The 22,167-nt window shown below is 53.3% G+C and overlaps 1 protein-coding gene across 1 annotated transcript in view; it reads right to left on the bottom strand.

Moving 5' to 3' along the window:
• Nucleotides 1-16,618, bottom strand: part of LOC138282955 (apolipoprotein L3-like) — a 65,070-nt gene extending 48,452 nt beyond the window's left edge. Inside the window, exon 1 of the mRNA XM_069221024.1 lies at nucleotides 16,531-16,618. The gene's annotated coding sequence lies outside the window, so the exon portion shown is untranslated. The remainder of the gene's footprint in view (nucleotides 1-16,530) is intronic.
• Between the last annotated feature and the right edge of the window lie 5,549 nt (nucleotides 16,619-22,167).

Below are 22,167 nucleotides of genomic sequence, written 5' to 3'. Positions count from 1 at the left end.
CTATCGCGCTTTCCTCGATGATGTGCCTATCCAAACTGTTTGCTGATGAGCCTCTTCTTCACCAAGTAGCTCTTTATTGTTGTTTTCATTGTATTTTGATCTTATTGGTTCCTGTAGCTTACTATATTTTTCCTTTCTCGGATTACATTACGACCCATGATGTCTCTGCTCTTAGAATTTTATATGCTCAATTATTAGCTCACGTATCTTTGACTTTCTCTGCTTTGTAAAGATGTGATACAATATTTTTCAGTATTTGATCCACGCACGATGCACCACCTTATTTATGCCTTATTTTTGATGCCCTGCTGGGACAGATATGTTTTTCTCTTCCATAATTCTAGTCTTTGCTTTCGGTGCGTGGTTGTATTGCAGCTCTTTCACCATATGTAATAGAACATTTATACAGTGATGTCTTCCTATGTGTGTTGTATCCAAGCTAAAATACCAATAAACAGATTTAACAAAAAAAAAAAAAGAAAACCTTTGTATTTCCAAAATGGGCACAAGATAAGGTGTTGAGGAGTAGTGGTTATTTGCACATCTCTGAATTCCGGGGTGCCCATACTAGCATGTGAATTACAGGGCATTTCTCAAATAGATGTCTTTTTTACACACTGTCTTACATTTGGAAGGAATAAATGTAGAGAAGACAAGGGGCAATAACACTTGTTCCCCCAAGTCTCCCGATAAAAATGGTACCTCACTTGCGTGGGTAGGCCTAATGCTCGCGACAGGACACATCACATTTTCACATTGAAATCTGACGTCTTTTTTGCAAAGTGCCTAGCTGTAGGGGAATCCAAGATGGGGTGACTTGTGGGACTCTCACCAGGTTCTGTTACCCAGAATCCTTTGTAAATCTCAAAGTGTGCCCAAAAAAAAAACACTTTTTCCTCATATTTCAGTGACAGAAAGTTCTGGAATCTGAGAGAAGCCACAAATGTACTTCCACCCAGCTTTCCCCCAAGTCTCCTGATAAAAATGGTACCTCACTTGTGTGGGTAGGCCTAGCGCCCGCGACATGAAATGCCCCAAAACACAACTTGGACCAATCACATTTTCCCAAAGAAAACAGAGCTGTTTTTTGCAAAGTGCCTAGCTGTGGATTTTGGCCTCTAGCTCAGCCGGCACCCTGGGAAACCTACCAAACCTGTGCATTTTTTAAAACTAGAGACCTAGGGGAATCCAAGATGGGGTGACTTGTGGGCCTCTGACCAGGTTCTGTTACCCAGAATCCTTTGCAAACCTCAAAATTTGGCCCAAAAAAAAAAACACCTTTTCCTCACTTTTCAGTGACAGAAAATTCTGGAATCTGAGCGGAGTGTAGGAGGCTGGCCTGGCTTATAGTGGGTACCTTGTGGTACTTACACCTTGTGCCAGGTCCAGTTATCCCTTATGAGTAGATTAGTAGTGTTCTAGCAGCTTAGGCTGATAGAGGTAGCTATAGCAGAGCAGCTTAGGCTGAACTAGGAGACATGCAAAGCTCCTACTATACAACTTATATCATATAGCACTATATCATAAGAATCACAATACTCAGTTTACTAAAAATAAAGGTACTTTACTTTAGTGACAATATGTCAGAAATATCTCGGAGGATATACTCCCTTGAGAGGTAAGTAAAATACACAAAATATACACACAAACCAAAATCAGGTAAGTAAACAGTTAGCAAAGTAGTGCAAACACTGTAGAATACAATAGGCCTAGGGGCAACACAAACCATATACTCTAAAAGTGGAATGCGAACCACGAATGGACCCCAGGCCTATTGTAGTGTGTAGGGGGTCGCTGGGAGTGTAAGAAAACACTAAGGGTGTCCAAGATACCCCACCCCAAGACCCTGAAAAGTAGGAGTGAAGTTACCCTACTTCCCCAGAAACACACTAAAGTCGTGATGGGAGATTCTGCAAAGACAACAACTGACTGCAAAGCACTGAAGATTGATTCCTGGACCTGAGGACCTGTAAAGGAAGGAGACCAAGTCCAAGAGTCACGAAAGTGTCTAGGGAGGGCAGGAGCCCACTAAACACCGGATGAAGGTGCAAAATGGATGTGGAAGAAGCTGAAGATTCTGCAACAACGGAAGATGCAAGGAACTTCTCCTTTGCATAGAAGATGTCCCCCGGTGTGCTGGAGGATGCAGAGTTGTTTCCACGCAGTACGACTGCAAACAAGCCTTGCTAGCTGCAAAGGTTGTGGTTGAAGAAAATGGGTGCTGTGTGGGCCCTTGAAGGACCAGGAGGTCGCCTCTTGGAGGAGGAGACAGAGGGAGAGCTCAGCAGTACAGAGAGTCCATGCAGAAGCAAGCAGTACCCACAGAAGCACTTGAACAGGCATTCAAGAAATCTGAGCACGGCAGTCATCTCAACACTACAAAGGAGGGTCCCACGAAGCCGGTGGTCAACTCAGCGAGTTGAGCAATGCAGGACGGAGTGCTTGGGACCTGAGCTATGCTATGCATGAAAGGATTCCTTGCAAAAGTGCACAGAAGCCCTAGCAGCTGCAGATCATGCAGTACACAGCATTACTGCCTGGCGTGGGGAGGCAAGGACTTACCTCCACCAAATTTGGACAGAAGGACCACTGGACTGTTCGGGTCACTTGGATCCAGCTCCTGCGTTCCAGGGACCACGCTCGTCAAGATGAGAGGGGACCCAGAGGACAGGTGATGCAGAAGTTTGGTGCCTGAGTTAGCAGGGGGAAGATTCCGTAGACCCACAGGAGATTTCTTCTTGGCTTCCATTGCTGGGTGAAGGCAGACAGCCCTCAGAGCATGCACCACCAGGAAACAGTCGATAAAGCCAGCAGGATTAGGTGCTACAATGTTGCTGGTAGTCGTCTTGCTACTTTGCTGCAGTTTTGCAGGCATCCTGGAGCAGTCAGCGGTCGATCCTTAGCAAAAGTTGAAGAGAGAGATGCAGAGGAACTCTGGTGAGCTCTTGCATTCGTTATCTGAAGAGGAACCCACAGAGGAGACCCTAAATAGCCCTCAGATGAGGATTGGCCACCTAGCCAGGTAAGCACCTATCAGGAGGGGTCTCAGACGTCACATGCTGGCACTGGCCACTCAGAGGCCTCCACTGTGCCCTCACACCTCTGCATTCAAGATGGCAGAGGTCTGGGACACACTGGAGGAGCTCTGGGCACCACCCCTGGGGTGGTAACAGACAGGGGAGTGGTCACTCCCCTTTCCCTTGTCCAGATTCGCGCCAGAGCAGGGGCTGGGGATCCCTGAACTGGTGTAGACTGGTTTATGCAAGGAGGGCACCATCTGTGCCCTTCAAAGCATTTCCAGAGGCTGGGGAGGCTACTCCTGTCTGGCCCTTAACACCTATTTCCAAAGGGACAGGGTGTAACACCCTCTCTCGGAGGAAATCCTTTGTTCTGCCTTCCTAGGACTGGGCTGCCCAGACCCCAGGACGGCAGAAGCCAGTCTGTGGGTTGACAGCAGCGGTAGCTGCAGTGAAAATCCCAGAGGGCTAGTTTGGCAGTACCCGGGGTCCATGCTGGAGCCCCGAGGATGCATGGGATTGGCACCCGAATACCAGATTTGGCATGGGGGGACAATTCCATGATCTTAGACATGTTACATTGCCATATTCGGAGTTACCATTGTGAAGCTACATATAGGTATTGACCTATATGCAGTGCACGTGTGTAATGGTGTTCCTGCACTCACAAAGTCTGGTGAAATTGCCCTGAACTATGTGGGGACACCTTGGCTAGTGCAAGGGTGCCCTCAAACTTAGTAACTTTGCACCTAACCTTCACTAAGTGAGGTCTAGACATATAGGCGACTTATAAGTTACTTAAGTGCAGTGTAAAATGGCTGTGAAATAATGTGGACGTTATCTCACTCAGGCTGCAGTGGCAGTCCTGTGTAAGAATTGTCTGAGTTCCCTATGGGTGGCAAAAGAAATGCTGCAGCCCATAGGGATCTCCTGGAACCCCAATACCTTGGGTACCTACGTACCATATACTAGGGAACTATAAGGGTGTTCCAGTGTGCCAATCAGAATTGGAAAAATGGTCACTAGCCTGCAGTGACAATTGTAAAGATAGAGAGAGCATAGGCACTGAGGTTCTGGTTAGCAGAACCTCAGTGACACAGTTAGGCACCACACAGGGAACACATTTAGGTCACAAACTATGAGCACTGGGATCCTGGCTAGCAGGATCCCAGTGAGACAGGCAAAAACCACCTGACACACAAGTAAAAATGGGGGTAACATGCCAGGCACGATGGTACTTTCCTACAAGGAGCCACAAATTTCCTTCCACCCAGTGTTCCCCCAAGTCTCCCGGTAAAAACTGTACCTCACTTGTGTGGGTAGGACTAGTGCTCGCGAAAGGAAATGCCCCAAAACACTATGTGGACGCATCAAAATTATCAAATACTAAACTACCCGTTTTTGCGGGGGGCCTGCGTTTTTGGTCCTGAGCTCAGCAGCCATATAGGGAAACCTACCAAAGCCAAACATTTCTGAAAACTAGACACCTGAGGGAATCTAGGGAGGTGTGACTTGGGTGGATCCCCCATTGTTTTCTTACCCAGAATCCTCAGCAAACCTCAAATGTAGCTAAAAAAAAAAAAAAAACTTTTTTCCAAATTTCTGTGTGGGATCACCGCACCTACCACCCAACGTTCCCCTCAGTCTCCCGGTAAAAATGATAACTCACTTGGGTAGGTGGCCCAAGTGCCTGTGATAGGGAAGAGACAAAAACCTGTTGAAATTGAGAGGGAACCAAAGCGGGTCCAAAAGGGCAGTTTGAAAAAAAACATTTTTAGGCTGGCAAGTGGGGCAGAATTTTTATCAGTATAGATGAGACAATGTTGGGTGGTAGGAATTTTGTTGATTCCTGCAGATTCCGGAAGGTTCCACCACAAAAATGTGGAAAAAATGTGTGATTTCCAGCAAAGTTGGAGGTTTACAGGGCATTGTGGGTAAGAAAATGGTGCGGGTGCATGTGAAGCACACCATCCTGGACTCACCCAGATGTTTAGATTTCAGATGTGTCTAGGTCTTGTGGATTTTTCTACATGACAGGGTCCCAAAGTCCAAAAAGTGCAGCCCTCACCATTCCAAGTGGGACGATTTTGAGAGTTAGCAAGCTCTCATGACCCAAATGTAAAACCAAAACCCAAAATAATTGTCCTCTTGCTTGCCATGGGATAAGATGTTTTAGTGTGCAGGGGAGAGCTGAAAGACTGTTAGCCCCTTCAGTTGGGGTGGGGGTATAACCATGCCCATACTGGTTGGTAGCCACCACCACACTTTTTTTCTTTTTATTCCCTGGCATCTAGTAGACTTTCTGTCCCCCCCACCCCCCACCGGGTGTGGATCGGGGGTAATTGCCCCATCTGCCCACTGGTGGGCAGAACAACTTTGGCCCCATTTATTTGGGGTGGGGGTATGGCCATAACCCCACCCTCTTATTTTGAAAAATAAGGATGTAAGGATGTAATGGTTACATCCGTGGCGCCTCAGCGCCGCGCCACCGGACGTAACCATTACATCCATGGCAGGGAAGGGGTTAAGAAAAGTGGAGCTGCATCCAATGCAGCCCCACTTTTCTTGCGCCCTTTAGCACCCCCTAACCGCCACCATGTGTGCACCGTATTTAATTTACAGTGCACCAAAGTGCATGGTTGGGGCAATAGCGTCCACATTTTTGACACTATTGATGTATTGTGCAGGATTAGTGCCAAAATGTTGATGCTAATACTTCAGAGTACATAGGGCCCATTGAAAACAATGGTATGCCCCCTTTTAATGCCTGCTCTGTGCAGGCGTTAAAAATAGCTGCTAAAAATGACGCAGTGGAATCGCTTAGATTCCACTGTGCCATTTTTGCAGTCCCCCTGGCGGGGGAATGCCCCCTTGCATACATTATGCCTGGGGCAGGCATAAGGTGGCGCAATGCATGCATTGCACACTTTGTAAATATGGCATGGCGAATTTGGCCTCCTTGGGCCACATCCACATTAGCGTTATAAAAAAATGCAAGGAGGCGCTTGGCCCTCCGAAATTTGGGCCTTAGTTTCTTTAGGAAAACCTTGAGGTTATCTACACAAAAGAGTCGTTTCTGAATTCAGAATTGTGTCTACGTTTTAGACATCTATAGCTTTCCTGGATCACCCACTGTTTTTTGCTCCCCTTTCCACCACAAACTGGAAGTAAGTTGAATGCACAAAAACTAGGAAAAATGGATTACCTCTCAGAAAAATAGCAAAACTGTGGTTAAAAAAAAACATTGCTTTTTTGATTTAGCTTTGCATGTTCCTGGAAGATAGGAAAATATTGAGTTTATCACAGCTAACCTTTTGTTGAGCCCATTTTTCGGGGGAAAAAACTTACCTTTTTGCAATGCAGTTTTTTTCCTATATTTGCCCCAAAAAACTAAAAAATTAGATGTATTTTGGCTAATTTCCTAGTCCACCACAGGGGAATCCACACACCCTGGGTACCTTTAGAATCGTCATGATGTTGAGAAAAAAGGGAGCAAATTTGGCATTGAAAACGTATGTGGGAAAAAAGTTATGGATGCCTAAGAGTGAAGTACCTCAAATAGCCAACAAAGGGCTCAGCATTGGGATAAAACAGCTAAAGCACTTCAGAAGTTAAAGAAAGAAAAAGCTTACTAATTTGGACATGTCTGTTTGGTAGTGCAGCATAAGTCTTGCATTTTAACTTTTGTGCTTTTGTTTAAGGAGGTTAATGTTTGAAATTAACTGGGCCTTTCGTCTAATTGCATGATCAAATGGCTTTACAGCTCAACCTATTTCATGCATGCCAACATTTTAGAAAAGCAAAGTGGGAGGTTTTAGAAACAAATCAGGAGAATGCATTTCCTCCATTGAGTTCTTTTAAAGCAGAGGCAATTTCAGGTGGGAGACAGCCAAAATAAAGTCACTTTTGGCTTAAACAATCAGGATTGCCCCATGTCTTTCGCCTTATTTTAGTGCACAGCCCAGTGCCCTGTGGTGCACGCTTAGCAGCTCCCGTTGTGCGCTCACAAGGCGGCCCCAAACTGGAAACTGGCAGTCCTGTTCCAGCAGATGAAGCTCTGAGCAGCTTCTGATAACAAGAGGCCAGAGTGGGAGGCTACTGGCTGAAAGGGTGCATTTACAGACCGACGAACAACTGAAGCTTAGGCCCAGCGTGGACTGAGGTGCTATACCCTATCTGACTCGGACGCACCCCTACCAACCTTCATCCTATTTTCAGACCAGAACCAACAAACTGTTAAAAAGTTTCCACTGCATTGTGGTGGACTGCTGTTGTGGGCTGTGTGACTCGGTCCCAGCCCTACTAGCTTTTAGTCCACCTTCAGACCAGCAAAAAACAAGATGCCCAAAAAGATTCCATTGTAACCTGGGTCCATACGTGTTAGACTGGACAGCCTTAGGGTGGTCATCCCGCAACTTTTTGCCTGCCTCCCTCCACTTTTCTGACACTGTTTTTGCTGGTTTTAGGACTCTGCACACTGTACTTTATTGCTAAAGTGCATATGCACTCTCCCTTAAACATGATAACATTGGTTCATCCCCAATTGGCATATTTGATTTACTTATAAGTCCCTAGTAAAGTGCACTACATGTGCCCTGGGCCTGTAAATTAAATGCTACTAGTGGGCCTGCAGCACTGGTTGTGCCACCCACATTAGTAGCCCCTTAACCATGCCTCAGGCCTGCCAATGCAAGGCCAGTGTGTGCAGTTTCACTATCACTTCGACTTGGCAGTTAAAAGTACTTGCCAAGCCTTAAACTCCCCTTTTTCTATATATACGTCACCCCTAAGGAAGGCCCTAGGTAACCCATAGGGCAGGGTGCAATGTAGGTAAAAGGCAGGACATATACATATGTGAGTTTTATATGTCCCAGTAGTGGAAAACTCCTAAATTAGTTTTCCACTTCTGTGAGGCCTGCGCCTTTCATAGACTAGCATTAGGACTGCCCTCAAACACTTTTTGAGTGGCAGATTCTGATCGGAAAGGGGTAATTAGGTCATATTTAGTTTTGCCAGAATGGTAATAGAAAATCCTGCTTATTGCTGAGGTTGGATTTAATATTACTATTTTAGAAATGCCACTTTTAGAAAGTGAGCATTTCTCTGCACTTAAAACCATCTGTGCCTTACTGCCTGTCTCCAATCAACATCTGGTCTGTGCTGGTTGGCAGCTCAAATTCCAGACAACCAAAAACACATGACACTCAGTCACATCTGAATGGGTCTTCCTGGGCTGGAAGGGCGGAGGGCCTGACACAGGTCAAAGGCCAGTGGCCTGCCCTCACATAATGGACTGATAAACCATGGCAGACAGGACTGGGCTGAAAGGGGAACTTGAGCACTTCAAAACCACGCTTTGAAGTCTCCCCCACTTCAAAGGCATTTTTGGTGGATATAAACTGGGTCTCTGACCCCACCAAACCAGACACTTGTGGACCTGAACTCTGCCTGGCTGCCCAAAGGACTCTCTGGACTGCTTTGCTGAGAAGGACTGCTGGCCTCTGACTGTGCTGGAAGGACTCTCCCTCCTCTAAAAGTGCTCTCCAAGGGCTTGGATTGAGCTTGCCTCCTATTCTGAAGTCTCAGGGACAGCAAAGAGTTCAACTGCTAGCTTTTTGCTAGTACTCAGCTCCAGTGACTCTGGAATGACTTCAGCGACACCAGCAACGCCACAGCCTGCTCCCGCTCTGTGTACCTCGCTGCACGCAACAACTCCGGCCTGCAATGCAAGTCTTACATTCCCGTGATTCCGCTGACATCACTCAGGGTCATCACGACACTGCGAAGTCAACACATCACGTCCTGACGGGTCACAAGGAATCGCCGCATCGCGAACGACGCTGCATCATCTCCCCCTGCACCTGTGTGGTGTCTTTTTGTGTTGTTTTCACTGCTATTGTATAAAGTTCTGCACAAATACTTTAGACATTGCCTTCTAAGTTAAGCGTGACTGCTCAGTGCCAAGCTACTGGAGGGTGGGCACAGGATAATTCAGATTGTGTGTGACTTACCCTGACTAGGATTGTGGTCCCTACTTGGAAAAGGGTGTATACCCCTGCCAACCTGAGACCCCATTCCTAACAATATGCATACAAACATGTGTGGAAACTGCGCTTCAGTCGCACTTGAAAAATACCAAAAAGTTCTTCATTCGTTCTTTCCTAACTGCTGATATATTTTGAAGTATTTGTACAGTTTGTTAGCAGGTTTGGTGTTTGGTCTGGAGAAATAAAACCTCAGGATGTAAAACATAGCACAGTGGTGTGGGCTGTATTATTAATAACAACGGACTTCTACTCTTCTACCCTTTTTAGCAATATTAGGACAACGAAAGATCAGGGAAAAAACATAAGGTTCCAACCCACAACGTGCAGCTCTTTGATGACAGTTCAAAGGTCCCGGTGCTATATTAGGATTGTAACTTATGAACTGCAAGTTACACATATATATGTGACAAAAGCAGTAAAACACTGAGCTATCCACGTAAAATACAAATCTGTGATCTGCACGGTAGGCGTTCTTTGCAGCAGGTACATTAACCCGCTGCGCTATTTATGAGGAGTCTGCGATCTCTCTCCAGCAGGAACATTAATCACCAGAGTTCTCTGGATAGTTTTATTGTTGGTGAAAACCGCTGGACACACAGATAGCTCTGCAGCAAGTGCTTCTAAGACCATAAGCTATTTGTAAACGCAGCGCCCCCAGAGGTCAGCGGCAGGTGCTGCACTTGTAGCACCGCCTTAGGGCTGAAACTTCTGTTTCCTCAGCAGACTTTCATCTAGAACAAGAGAAGGAAAAAAACAAAAGCGGAAAGAAGGGCGGAGAGAAAGACTGACAAAGGGAGACAGCAGAGATAAAAATAGAACCTGCAGAAGTGAGGGAGGAAGTGTCTGGGGATGAAAGCGCCACGAGGCGGAATCAAGGCTAAGCAGCCTTGGGTTTAGCGCCGCCACTTCCGCTAGCGCCAATAGTAGGCTTCCGAGCAAAACTCGGGGCCCCAGCACTCACCCCCAGCACTCACCTCACACTCCGGGCCCATGCACCCACCTCAAACTCCGGAGCCCAGCACTCACCTCAAACTCCGGGCCCCAGCACTCATCCCCGCCACTCACCTCAAACTCCGGATCCGAGGACTCACCTCAAACTCCGGGCCCCAGCACTCATCCCCGGCACTCACCTCAAACCCAGGATCCGAGGACGCACCTCAAACTCCGGGCCCCAGCACTTATCCCCTGCACTCACCTCAAACTCCGGGCCCCAGCACTTATCCCCGGCACTCACGGCACTCACCTCAAACTCCGGGCCCCAGCACTTATCCCCGGCACTCACCTCAAACTCCGGATCCGAGGACTCACCTCAAACTCCGGGCCCCAGCACCAACCTCAAACTCCGGGCCCCAGCACTTATCCCCGGCACTCACCTCACACTCCGGACCCCAGCACTCACCCCACACTCCGGGCCCCAGCACTCACCTCACACTCCGGACCCTAGCACTCCACCCCCAGCACTCACCTCACACTCCGGACCCCAGCACTCACCCCCTGCACTCACCTCAAACTCCGGACCCGAGGACTCACCTCAAACTCCGGACCCCAGCACTCACCACAAACTCCGGACCCCAGAACTCACCTCAAACTCCGGGCCCCAGCACTCACCTCACACTCCGGACCCCAGCACTCACCCCCAGCACTCCCCTCACACTCCGGGCCCCAGCACTCACCTCACACTCCGGGCCCCAGCACTCACCCCCTGCACTCACCTCAAACTCCGGACCCGAGGACTCACCTCAAACTCTGGACCCCAGCACTCACCTCAAACTCCGGGCCCCAGCACTCACCTCAAACTCCGGGCCCCAGCACTCACCTCACACTCCGGACCCCAGCACTCACCCCCAGCACTCACCTCACAGTCCGGAACCCAGCACTCACCCCACACTCCGGGCCCCAGCACTCACCTCACACTCCGGGCCCCAGCACTCACCTCACACTCCGGACCCCAGCACTCCACCCCCAGCACTCACCTCACACTCCGGACCCCAGCACTCACCCCCTGCACTCACCTCAAACTCCGGACCCGAGGACTCACCTCAAACTCCGGACCCCAGCACTCACCACAAACTCCGGACCCCAGCACTCACCTCAAACTCCGGGCCCCAGCACTCACCTCAAACTCCGGGCCCCAGCACTCACCTCACACTCCGGACCCCAGCACTCACCCCCAGCACTCCCCTCACACTCCGGACCCCAGCACTCACCACAAACTCCGGGCCCCAGCACTCACCTCAAACTCCGGGCCCCAGCACTCACCTCACACTCCGGACCCCAGCACTCACCCCCAGCACTCACCTCACAGTCCGGAACCCAGCACTCACCCCACACTCCAGGCCCCAGCACTCACCTCACACTCCGGGCCCCAGCACTCACCTCACACTCCGGACCCCAGCACTCCACCCCCAGCACTCACCTCACACTCCGGACCCCAGCACTCACCCCCTGCACTCACCTCAAACTCCGGACCCGAGGACTCACCTCAAACTCCGGACCCCAGCACTCACCACAAACTCCGGACCCCAGCACTCACCTCAAACTCCGGGCCCCAGCACTCACCTCTAACTCCGGGCCCCAGCACTCACCTCACACTCCGGACCCCAGCACTCACCCCCAGCACTCCCCTCACACTCCGGACCCCAGCACTCACCACAAACTCCGGACCCCGGCACTCACCTCAAACTCCGGGCCCCGGCACTCACCTCAAACTCCGGGCCCCGGCACTCACCTCAAACTCCGGGCCCCAGCACTCACCTCACACTCCGGGCCCCAGCACTCACCTCACACTCCGGACCCCAGCACTCCACCCCCAGCACTCACCTCACACTCCGGACCCCAGCACTCACCCCCTGCACTCACCTCAAACTCCGGACACGAGGACTCACCTCAAACTCCGGACCCCAGCACTCACCACAAACTCCGGACCCCAGCACTCACCTCAAACTCCGGGCCCCAGCACTCACCTCTAACTCCGGGCCCCAGCACTCACCTCACACTCCGGACCCCAGCACTCACCCCCAGCACTCCCCTCACACTCCGGACCCCAGCACTCACCACAAACTCCGGACCCCGGCACTCACCTCAAACTCCGGGCCCCGGCACTCACCTCAAACTCCGGGCCCCGGCACTCACCTCAAACTCCGGGCCCCAGCACTCACCTCAAACTCCGGGCCCCAGCACTCACTTCAAACTCCGGGCCCCAGCACTCACTTCAAACTCCGGGCCCCAGCACTCACCTCAAACTCCGGACCACAGCACTCACCTCACACTCCGGGCCCCAGCACTCACCCCCTGCACTCACCTCAAACTACGGACCCGAGGACTCACCTCAAACTCCGGACCCCAGCACTCACTTCAAACTCCGGGCCACAGCACTCACCTCACACTCCGGACCACAGCACTCACCTCACACTCCGGGCCCCAGCACTCACCCCCTGCACTCACCTCAAACTACGGACCTGAGGACTCACCTCAAACTCCGGACCCCAGCACTCACCACAAACTCTGGGCCCCAGCACTCACCTCAAACTCCGGGCCCCAGCACTCACCTCAAACTCTGGGCCCCAGCACCAACCTCAAACTCCAGGCCCCAGCACCAATCTCAAACTCCGGGCCCCAGCACTTATCCCCGGCACTCACCTCACACTCCGGACCCCAGCACTCATCCCCGCCACTCACCTCAAACTCCGGACCCGAGGACTCACCTCAAACTCCGGGCCCCAGCACCCACCTCAAACTCTGGGCCCCAGCACCCACCTCAAACTCCGGGCCCCAGCACTCACCTCACACTCCGGACCCCAGCACTCACCTCACACTCCGGACCCCAGCACTCACCCCACACTCCGGGCCCCAGCACTCACCTCACACTCCGGACCCTAGCACTCCACCCCCAGCACTCACCTCACACTCCGGACCCCAGCACTCACCCCCTGCACTCACCTCAAACTCCGGACCCGAGGACTCACCTCAAACTCCGGACCCCAGCACTCACCACAAACTCCGGACCCCAGAACTCACCTCAAACTCCGGGCCCCAGCACTCACCTCACACTCCGGACCCCAGCACTCACCCCCAGCACTCCCCTCACACTCCGGGCCCCAGCACTCACCTCACACTCCGGGCCCCAGCACTCACCCCCTGCACTCACCTCAAACTCCGGACCCGAGGACTCACCTCAAACTCTGGACCCCAGCACTCACCTCAAACTCCGGGCCCCAGCACTCACCTCAAACTCCGGGCCCCAGCACTCACCTCACACTCCGGACCCCAGCACTCACCCCCAGCACTCACCTCACAGTCCGGAACCCAGCACTCACCCCACACTCCGGGCCCCAGCACTCACCTCACACTCCGGGCCCCAGCACTCACCTCACACTCCGGACCCCAGCACTCCACCCCCAGCACTCACCTCACACTCCGGACCCCAGCACTCACCCCCTGCACTCACCTCAAACTCCGGACCCGAGGACTCACCTCAAACTCCGGACCCCAGCACTCACCACAAACTCCGGACCCCAGCACTCACCTCAAACTCCGGGCCCCAGCACTCACCTCAAACTCCGGGCCCCAGCACTCACCTCACACTCCGGACCCCAGCACTCACCCCCAGCACTCCCCTCACACTCCGGACCCCAGCACTCACCACAAACTCCGGGCCCCAGCACTCACCTCAAACTCCGGGCCCCAGCACTCACCTCACACTCCGGACCCCAGCACTCACCCCCAGCACTCACCTCAAACTCCGGACCCCAGCACTCACCTCAAACTCCGGACCCCAGCACTCACCACAAACTCCGGACCCCAGCACTCACCTCAAACTCCGGGCCCCAGCACTCACCTCTAACTCCGGGCCCCAGCACTCACCTCACACTCCGGACCCCAGCACTCACCCCCAGCACTCCCCTCACACTCCGGACCCCAGCACTCACCACAAACTCCGGACCCCGGCACTCACCTCAAACTCCGGGCCCCGGCACTCACCTCAAACTCCGGACCCCGGCATTCACCTCAAACTCCGGGCCCCAGCACTCACCTCAAACTCCGGGCCCCAGCACTCACTTCAAACTCCGGGCCCCAGCACTCACTTCAAACTCCGGGCCCCAGCACTCACCTCAAACTCCGGACCACAGCACTCACCTCACACTCCGGGCCCCAGCACTCACCCCCTGCACTCACCTCAAACTACGGACCCGAGGACTCACCTCAAACTCCGGACCCCAGCACTCACTTCAAACTCCGGGCCACAGCACTCACCTCACACTCCGGACCACAGCACTCACCTCACACTCGGGGCCCCAGCACTCACCCCCTGCACTCACCTCAAACTACGGACCTGAGGACTCACCTCAAACTCCGGACCCCAGCACTCACCACAAACTCTGGGCCCCAGCACTCACCTCAAACTCCGGGCCCCAGCACTCACCTCAAACTCCGGGCCCCAGCACCAACCTCAAACTCCAGGCCCCAGCACCAACCTCAAACTCCGGGCCCCAGCACTTATCCCCGGCACTCACCTCACACTCCGGACCCCAGCACTCATCCCCGCCACTCACCTCAAACTCCGGACCCGAGGACTCACCTCAAACTCCGGGCCCCAGCACCCACCTCAAACTCTGGGCCCCAGCACCCACCTCAAACTCCGGGCCCCAGCACTCACCTCACACTCCGGACCCCAGCACTCACCTCACACTCCGGACCCCAGCACTCACCCCACACTCCGGGCCCCAGCACTCACCTCACACTCCGGACCCTAGCACTCCACCCCCAGCACTCACCTCACACTCCGGACCCCAGCACTCACCCCCTGCACTCACCTCAAACTCCGGACCCGAGGACTCACCTCAAACTCCGGACCCCAGCACTCACCACAAACTCCGGACCCCAGCACTCACCACAAACTCCGGGCCCCAGCACTCACCTCACACTCCGGACCCCAGCACTCACCCCCAGCACTCCCCTCACACTCCGGACCCCAGCACTCACCTCACACTCTGGGCCCCAGCACTCACCCCCTGCACTCACCTCAAACTCGGGACCGAGGACTCACCTCAAACTCTGCACCCCAGCACTCACCTCAAACTCCGGGCCCCAGCACTCACCTCAAACTCCGGGCCCCAGCACTCACCTCACACTCCGGGCCCAAGCACTCACCTCACACTCTGGGCCCCAGCACTCACCCCCACCACTCACCTCACAGTCCGGAACCCAGCATTCACCCCACACTCCGGGCCCCAGCACTCACCTCACACTCCGGGCCACAGCACTCACCTCACACTCCGGACCCCAGCACTCACCTCACACTCCGGACCCCAGCACTCCACCCCCAGCACTCACCTCACACTCCGGACCCCAGCACTCACCCCCTGGACTCACCTCAAACTCCAGGACCCGAGGACTCACCTCAAACTCCGGACCCCAGCACTCACCACAAACTCCGGACCCCAGCACTCACCTCAAACTCCGGGCCCCAGCACTCACCTCTAACTCCGGGCCCCAGCACTCACCTCACACTCCGGACCCCAGCACTCACCCCCAGCACTCCCCTCACACTCCGGACCCCGGCACTCACCACAAACTCCGGACCCCGGCACTCACCACAAACTCCGGGCCCCGGCACTCACCTCAAACTCCGGGCCCCGGCACTCACTTCAAACTCCGGACCCCAGCACTCACTTCAAACTCCGGGCCCCAGCACTCACCTCAAACTCCGGACCACAGCACTCACCCCCTGCACTCACCTCAAACTACGGACCCCAGCACTCACCTCAAACTCCGGGCCCCAGCACTCACCACAAACTCCGGGCCCCAGCACCCACCTCAAACTCCGGGCCCCAGCACTCACCACAAACTCCGGGCCCCAGCACTCACCACAAACTCCGGGCCCCAGCACTCACCACAAACTCCGGGCCTCAGCACTCACCACAAACTCCGGGCCCCAGCACTCACCTCACACTCCGGGCCCCAGCACTCACCTCACACTCCGGGCCACAGCACTCACTTCACACTCCGGACCCCAGCACTCACCTCACACTCCGGACCCCATCACTCCACCCCCAGCACTCACCTCACACTCCGGGCCCCAGCACTCACCCCCTGTACTCACCTCCAACTCTGGGCCCCAGCACTCACCCCCAGCACTCCCCTCACACTCCGGGCCCCAGCACTCACCTCACACTCCGGACCCCAGCACTCACCTCACACTCCGGACCCCAGCACTCACCTCACACTCCGGGCCCCAGCACTCACCTCAAACTCCGGGCCCCAGCACCCACTTCAAACTCCGGGCCCTAGCACTCACCTCAAACTCTGGGCCTCAGCACTCACCTCACACTCCGGGCCCCAGCGCTCACCCCCAGCACTCACCTCACACTCCGGGCCCCAGCACTCACCCCCTGTACTCACCTCCAACTCTGGGCCCCAGCACTCACCCCCAGCACTCACCTCACACTCCGGGCCCCAGCACTCACCTCCGCTCTCAGTGCCTTCTCGGGCGATGGTCCTCAGTGCCTGGAGTCTCTGCTCTCCTGCTGGCTTCGGGGGCTGATGGGCCTTTGCAAGGGAGCTTGGCGTCTGAGCTGGGGGGGGGGGGGAGGTGAGCTGGGGGGGGGGGTTATTGATCAGTGATTAATCAGTGACTGATCATGGGAAACTGCCCGTCCACAACCCTACAATCTGTACTTTCAACAACAACACTGGTAACCACCCAAGAGGAGAAAAGGAACCCAGGGGAGACAACCAACGACCCAGTTAGGCGCTATACTGGAGCAACAGTACCTACAGGAAACGGGGGGTGGTCGCTCGATGAAGGCATGGGCGCCCGCAGGCCCCGGCGGAGGTGCGGTGTCCGCTGGGGGTCGGGTGATGGGTGGGTGGGTTTATGAATCCGGACAGTGCTGGGGGGGGCGGATATATGCAGTGCTTAATTTGTAAATAAAAAGGTGCCGGTGTCGAAAGCCCTCCTCTTAGACTCGCGGCTGCAGCAATTAAATGTGTGTGCATTGAATACTGAGGCAGCGTAATCCTGAAGCCATCTCGGGCCTCTTCAATACATATAAAGCCACTCCCTGCCCCTTCAGCTCACTCTTGCAGCTTTCTGCTTGCTCTCTTTCTGACGCTTTTTCGCTTTTGCCGTTCATCCGTCTTTCCCATCTGTGTCTTTTGCTCGCAGCAAATGCTTGAGGCAGAAGAATAAGCCCCGACTCTCAAAAATAAGCGCACCGGAAACAACAAGCACAAATTAAGCACTGGATATATGAGGTAATCAGACCCAATCGCTAGCGTCATCGGGGGTGTGTGGCTAGGCCGGAGACAGCGGAAGCACCCGGAGGGGCCACATCCACCTTCAAGGGCCCACTACAGTGTACAGATAACCCCCCATCCCCTCAGCGAGGTCTCTCGTCAGTTTTTTGACTGACAGCTCCACAATATAAACACCCCAAGCATCGAGAGGTGGCGCCACCCCTCGCGTTAAGGGTAATAACCTCCAGGTCCTTCAACCAGAGGGACGGTGGCCGTGCTGCAGCGGGTTTCCAAGCCACGGCTGTACGGTGCTGCAGGAGGATGAAGGCCAAATCAGTGAACTTAACTATTCATTCTTGCTCGTCCGGTTCACCCCAGCAGGCAGTGAAGCGCCTCGCACTGCAGCGGGCGGTCCATAACCTCAGACAAGACCTGAATAGCCTCACCCCGGAACAGAGCCATCTCTGGACAGTCCCAGACCATGTGATAGAAGTCAGCTTCCTTGCAGGGACAGCGAGGGGTCTTGGATAGACACCTGGGAAGATACGATGAAGGTACTGGAGACAGGTAGCTCTGGTGGACGTAGTTGAATGGGGTGTATTCCAGGCAGGAGACCTGTTCTAGCACGAGCCCACTGCCCGTCCATCAACTTCTGCCCAACAGCTTGAGCCCAGGTATCTCTTAAAACCTGGAGGGTGTGTACACAAGATTACAAAAATTCACTAAATAGCAATGTGATTGCGTGTGTACCATAACTGTGCCCTAATAACATCTTTCCGACCCCAGGTGTAGAAAGCTGGGCTGTTGTGTGGGGAGCACCTATGGTGTTATCACCCTAAACCACGCCCAGGTATCCCCTCCCAGTGAAGTGTAGGCAGTGTCTAGAAGCCAGGCTCTCCAGAGGTAGCTGTGGATGAGCAGCCAAGGCTTATCTAGGAGACATGCTAAGCTCATGCAACACCACTGTAGTCACACAGCACTTACACACATGAAAGAAAACACTTGGCTGTACAAAAATAAAGGTACTTTATTATGGTAACACATATGCTGAAATAGTGTATAGGCAATAATCCACTAGAAGGTGAGTGAACACACTGATATATACAAATTAGAAGTCAGGAATTGGCATAGAAAACAGTGAAATAGCAGAATAAAATGGAGACCCTAGGGGGAGACCTAACCATACACTAAGTAAGTGGAATGAGAAAGTCAGTCCCCCACCCAAGGAAGTGGAGTCTGTAGAGGGGAGCAGGAGGAACTACGAACCCCAAAAGGTAAGTATCAGGGTGCCCCCCAACGACCAGGAGAGAAGAGGTAAGTACCCTTTTTTCCCCCACACCCACTGGTAAACTTTGGAAAAGGACTGTGCAAGACCCAACAAGACTGGAGAAAACCAAAGGTGGATCCTGACAGAAGAGGACCTGCAAAGGAAGGGGACCAAGCCATGTTCGAGTTAGAGTGTCTGCTTCGGGCAGGAGCCACTACCCACCGTGAAGACAAAGAGTCAGTTGTGCAGCACTGGAGCCAGAGAGGAGTCCCAGAAGTGATGCAGCAAATGTCCCACGACGGAAGAAGAGTTGCAGTCAGTCAGTGGTGTGGAAAAACCACCAAGATCTGGCAAGGGCTCACCATCTCCCAAGTTGGACAGCTGGCGGAGAGGACCCACTTTAGACCACCACCTGTGTTGCAGGATCCACACAGTTTTGCAGGAGAGAAGATCCACGCAGCCGGATGTCATTGCAGTTGGTGCCTGCGGACACAGGGAAGTGACTCCTTCACTCCAATGAAGATTCCTTCTTGCTTCTTGTGCTGGCTGAAGACTGGTCACCCTCAGACGATGCACAGCCAGGGAAATGTTGCAGTTGCTGGAAGGAGCCAGAGAAACAATGTTGCAGAGCTGAGTCGTCGCTGGAGTTGCAGATTGTCGGTTCCTGGAGGGACCAGTTGCAGTCCCGGTGGCCAGAAGATGAATTAAACAATGCAGAGGAGTCCTGCTGCAATCTTGCACATCAAATCTGAGGACCCACCCTGGAGGTAGACCCTAAATAACCTAGCAGGGTGACCACCTATCAGGAGGGGGCTGTGATGTCACCTGCCTGACCTGGCCACTCAGATGCTCCCAGGGGCGTCTGCCCACCGTGGATTCAGGATGGCAGAATCAAGTGGCCACCTGGAGAAGCTCTGGGCATCACCTCTGGGGTGGTGACGGACAGGGGAGTGGTCACTTCCCTTTCCTTTGTCCAGTTCCACACCAGAGCAGGGACCAGAGGTACCGGGACTGGTGCAAAATGGTTTATGCAAAGAGGGCACCAAATGTGCCCTTCAAAGCATACTGGTGGCTTGGGGAGGCTACCCCCCCCCCCCAATCCATGTAACACCTATTTCCAAAGAGAGAGGGTGTTGCCTCCCAGAGGAAATCCTTTGTGCTGCCTTTCTCTACTTGAGCAGGCTAAGCAGCAAGAGGGCAGAAACCTGTCTGTGAGGTGGCAGCAGCGCGGGCTGCCCAGAAAACCCTGGTAAACTGGTAGGAGCAACACTGGGGGTCCTCTAAGGAGCCCCCACAGTGCATGGAATCCTACAACCAATACTGGCAACAATATTGGGGTATGATTCCGACATGTTTGATACCAAACATGCCCAGGTTCGGAGTTACCATTATGTAGCTGGACACAGGTAGTGACCTGTTTCCAGTACACGGGTACAATGGTTCCCCACACTTACGAAGTCAAGAAAAATTGAGCTGGAGTTCGTAGGGGCACCTCACACACAGGTACTTGCATCCTGGTCTCTGGGCTAGGAGGGCCTGCCATAGGGGTGACTTATAGTGACCTGGTGCAGTCGCCTGTAGTGAAAGGGTGTATGCAATGGCACGCCTGCAGACACATTTTGCATGGGCTCCCATGGGTGGCATAATACATGCTGCAGCCCATGGAGAGCCACTGGTGCCCCAATGCCCTGGGTACCTAGGTACCATAAACTAGGGACTTGCATGGGGGCACCAGTATGCCAATTGTGGGGTGTACTAAGTCAGGAACAACCACATTTAGAAGGAGAGAGCACAGGTAGCAGGATCCCAGTGAACACAGTCAAAACACACTGACCGCAGGCAAAAAGTGGGGGTAACCATGCCAAAAAGAGGGTGCTTTCCTACACCCAGGTATTCAATTATTTTGGCAGCAGGTGTTTAAGGCTCTGGGGAGGACCTAATGGCCGTCTATAGAGGCTGCTCATTCTCAGAACGCACCAGCCATGCCAAGACATACCCACCTTATTGACCTCCACGTGTTCTTTAGCGGTATATTCAGCTTAGTCCAGACTACCCTGTCTGTCCAACAGAGCCCTATGATCCACCCTAAGGGAGGTAAGTACATCCTGCTGAGCTCCCCCAGCCCCCAGCAGAATCTCAGCCACCCAGACTGTGGCCTCTATTTGTCATGAACTCACACCGCAGTGTTACTTAAATGCCATATTTAGTCCTAATGCACAGACCACGTAGGAACACCTTAAAGGTGTCCCATTCTACCTCTCTATGGGACACGGTATCCGCATTAAGTTCAAAATACTTGAGAGCATGCATACCCATAGGCTTTCGAAACAGTGTCTTGGAGTGCATGCATAGACTGCCTCCACTTAGGGATTGGGGTCTGACACCTACCCTAATTCAACGCAACCAGTAGAGGGCTGTGGCCCATCAGCGTGCGGCCCAAATATTCAGCCAATTGAACACTGGGGAGCATCTAGGGGTTGCCCAGAAGGCGGTCGATCCTCATATGGAGCTGATGGGCCTGTGAAAAATTAGAGCATTATCGTGCAAGGGGCCAAATATCACGAAGTCTACCATGCATCTGTCGATCAGCTAAGGATTGTGCAATCTTAATAGTTTGAATGCCTCAGAGTGGAGGAGTGGTCCGATCCATGTAGATGCCATGTACACAATTAAAATCCCTCCAAAGGCTTGTTGCCTGTAGCTCATAAAGTAGTGTTGGCGTGAGGGTCTCTTGAAAGTGATATTGCCCCATGTTGGGTGCATAGAGCGCCACAAGAGTGATGAGCGCGCAATCCAACTGCCCGTCAACTATCACACGCTGGCCTTCCGTGTCCCCTCTTTGGCGCACTACCTGAAAGGGTACTGTAGGTGCCACCCAAATCAGCACTCCTCTGGCATATGCTGAGTAAACAGTACCCACCACCTGGCCCTCCAGCGACACTGCAGACGCTGTAACTCCACTGGTGTCATGTACCTCTCCCGGAGGTATGAATGTGTGTGCCTGCGCCAGAGGTAGGAATATACTCGATGTCGGCACCTGGGAGTCCCCATCTTCCTCACACTCCAGGATGGGAAATTGTATATGGAGGGGGAGCCAGTAGGGCCTGTTGCCATCAGTGAATTACCAGAGCACCCCCCCACAACCCATCCCTCCCACGTCACCCACAATTCCCCGACCCATCCTCCTCCAACAACATGCTCACAGTTGTTCACCGACAAAAAAGTAAACTAAAACAAATACAATTACAAGAACATCTGCCCCAACTCCCCTCCCAGGTTGAAGCACATACAAGCCCCTGACAACGTACAAACCATTAAAGAACACAAGTCTAACAAGGTCCGCCAAGGTGAAGGGCGGGAGGTCCAGTTGTAGAGAGGATGTAGGGAGCCTAGCTCATGTCCCAACATGAGACCCCAAGTTCCCTCAGTGCACAGCCAAGCCGTTCCCCAACAGTAACAATAAAAGGATAAAAGTCCTTCCCTCAGATCACCAGGTCAGCAATCATCAAGGTTAGAGGTGGGCCAGCATGCAGTTCAGGGGGAATTTCGAGCAAGGTACGCATCTGCTCCTCCTCCAATGAGGACAGGTATGGAGCGG

This window comes from Pleurodeles waltl, chromosome 2_2 (genome assembly GCF_031143425.1).
Source record: "Pleurodeles waltl isolate 20211129_DDA chromosome 2_2, aPleWal1.hap1.20221129, whole genome shotgun sequence".
Lineage (NCBI taxonomy): Eukaryota > Metazoa > Chordata > Amphibia > Caudata > Salamandridae > Pleurodeles > Pleurodeles waltl.
This window is presented reverse-complemented; position numbering and strand designations above follow the sequence as displayed.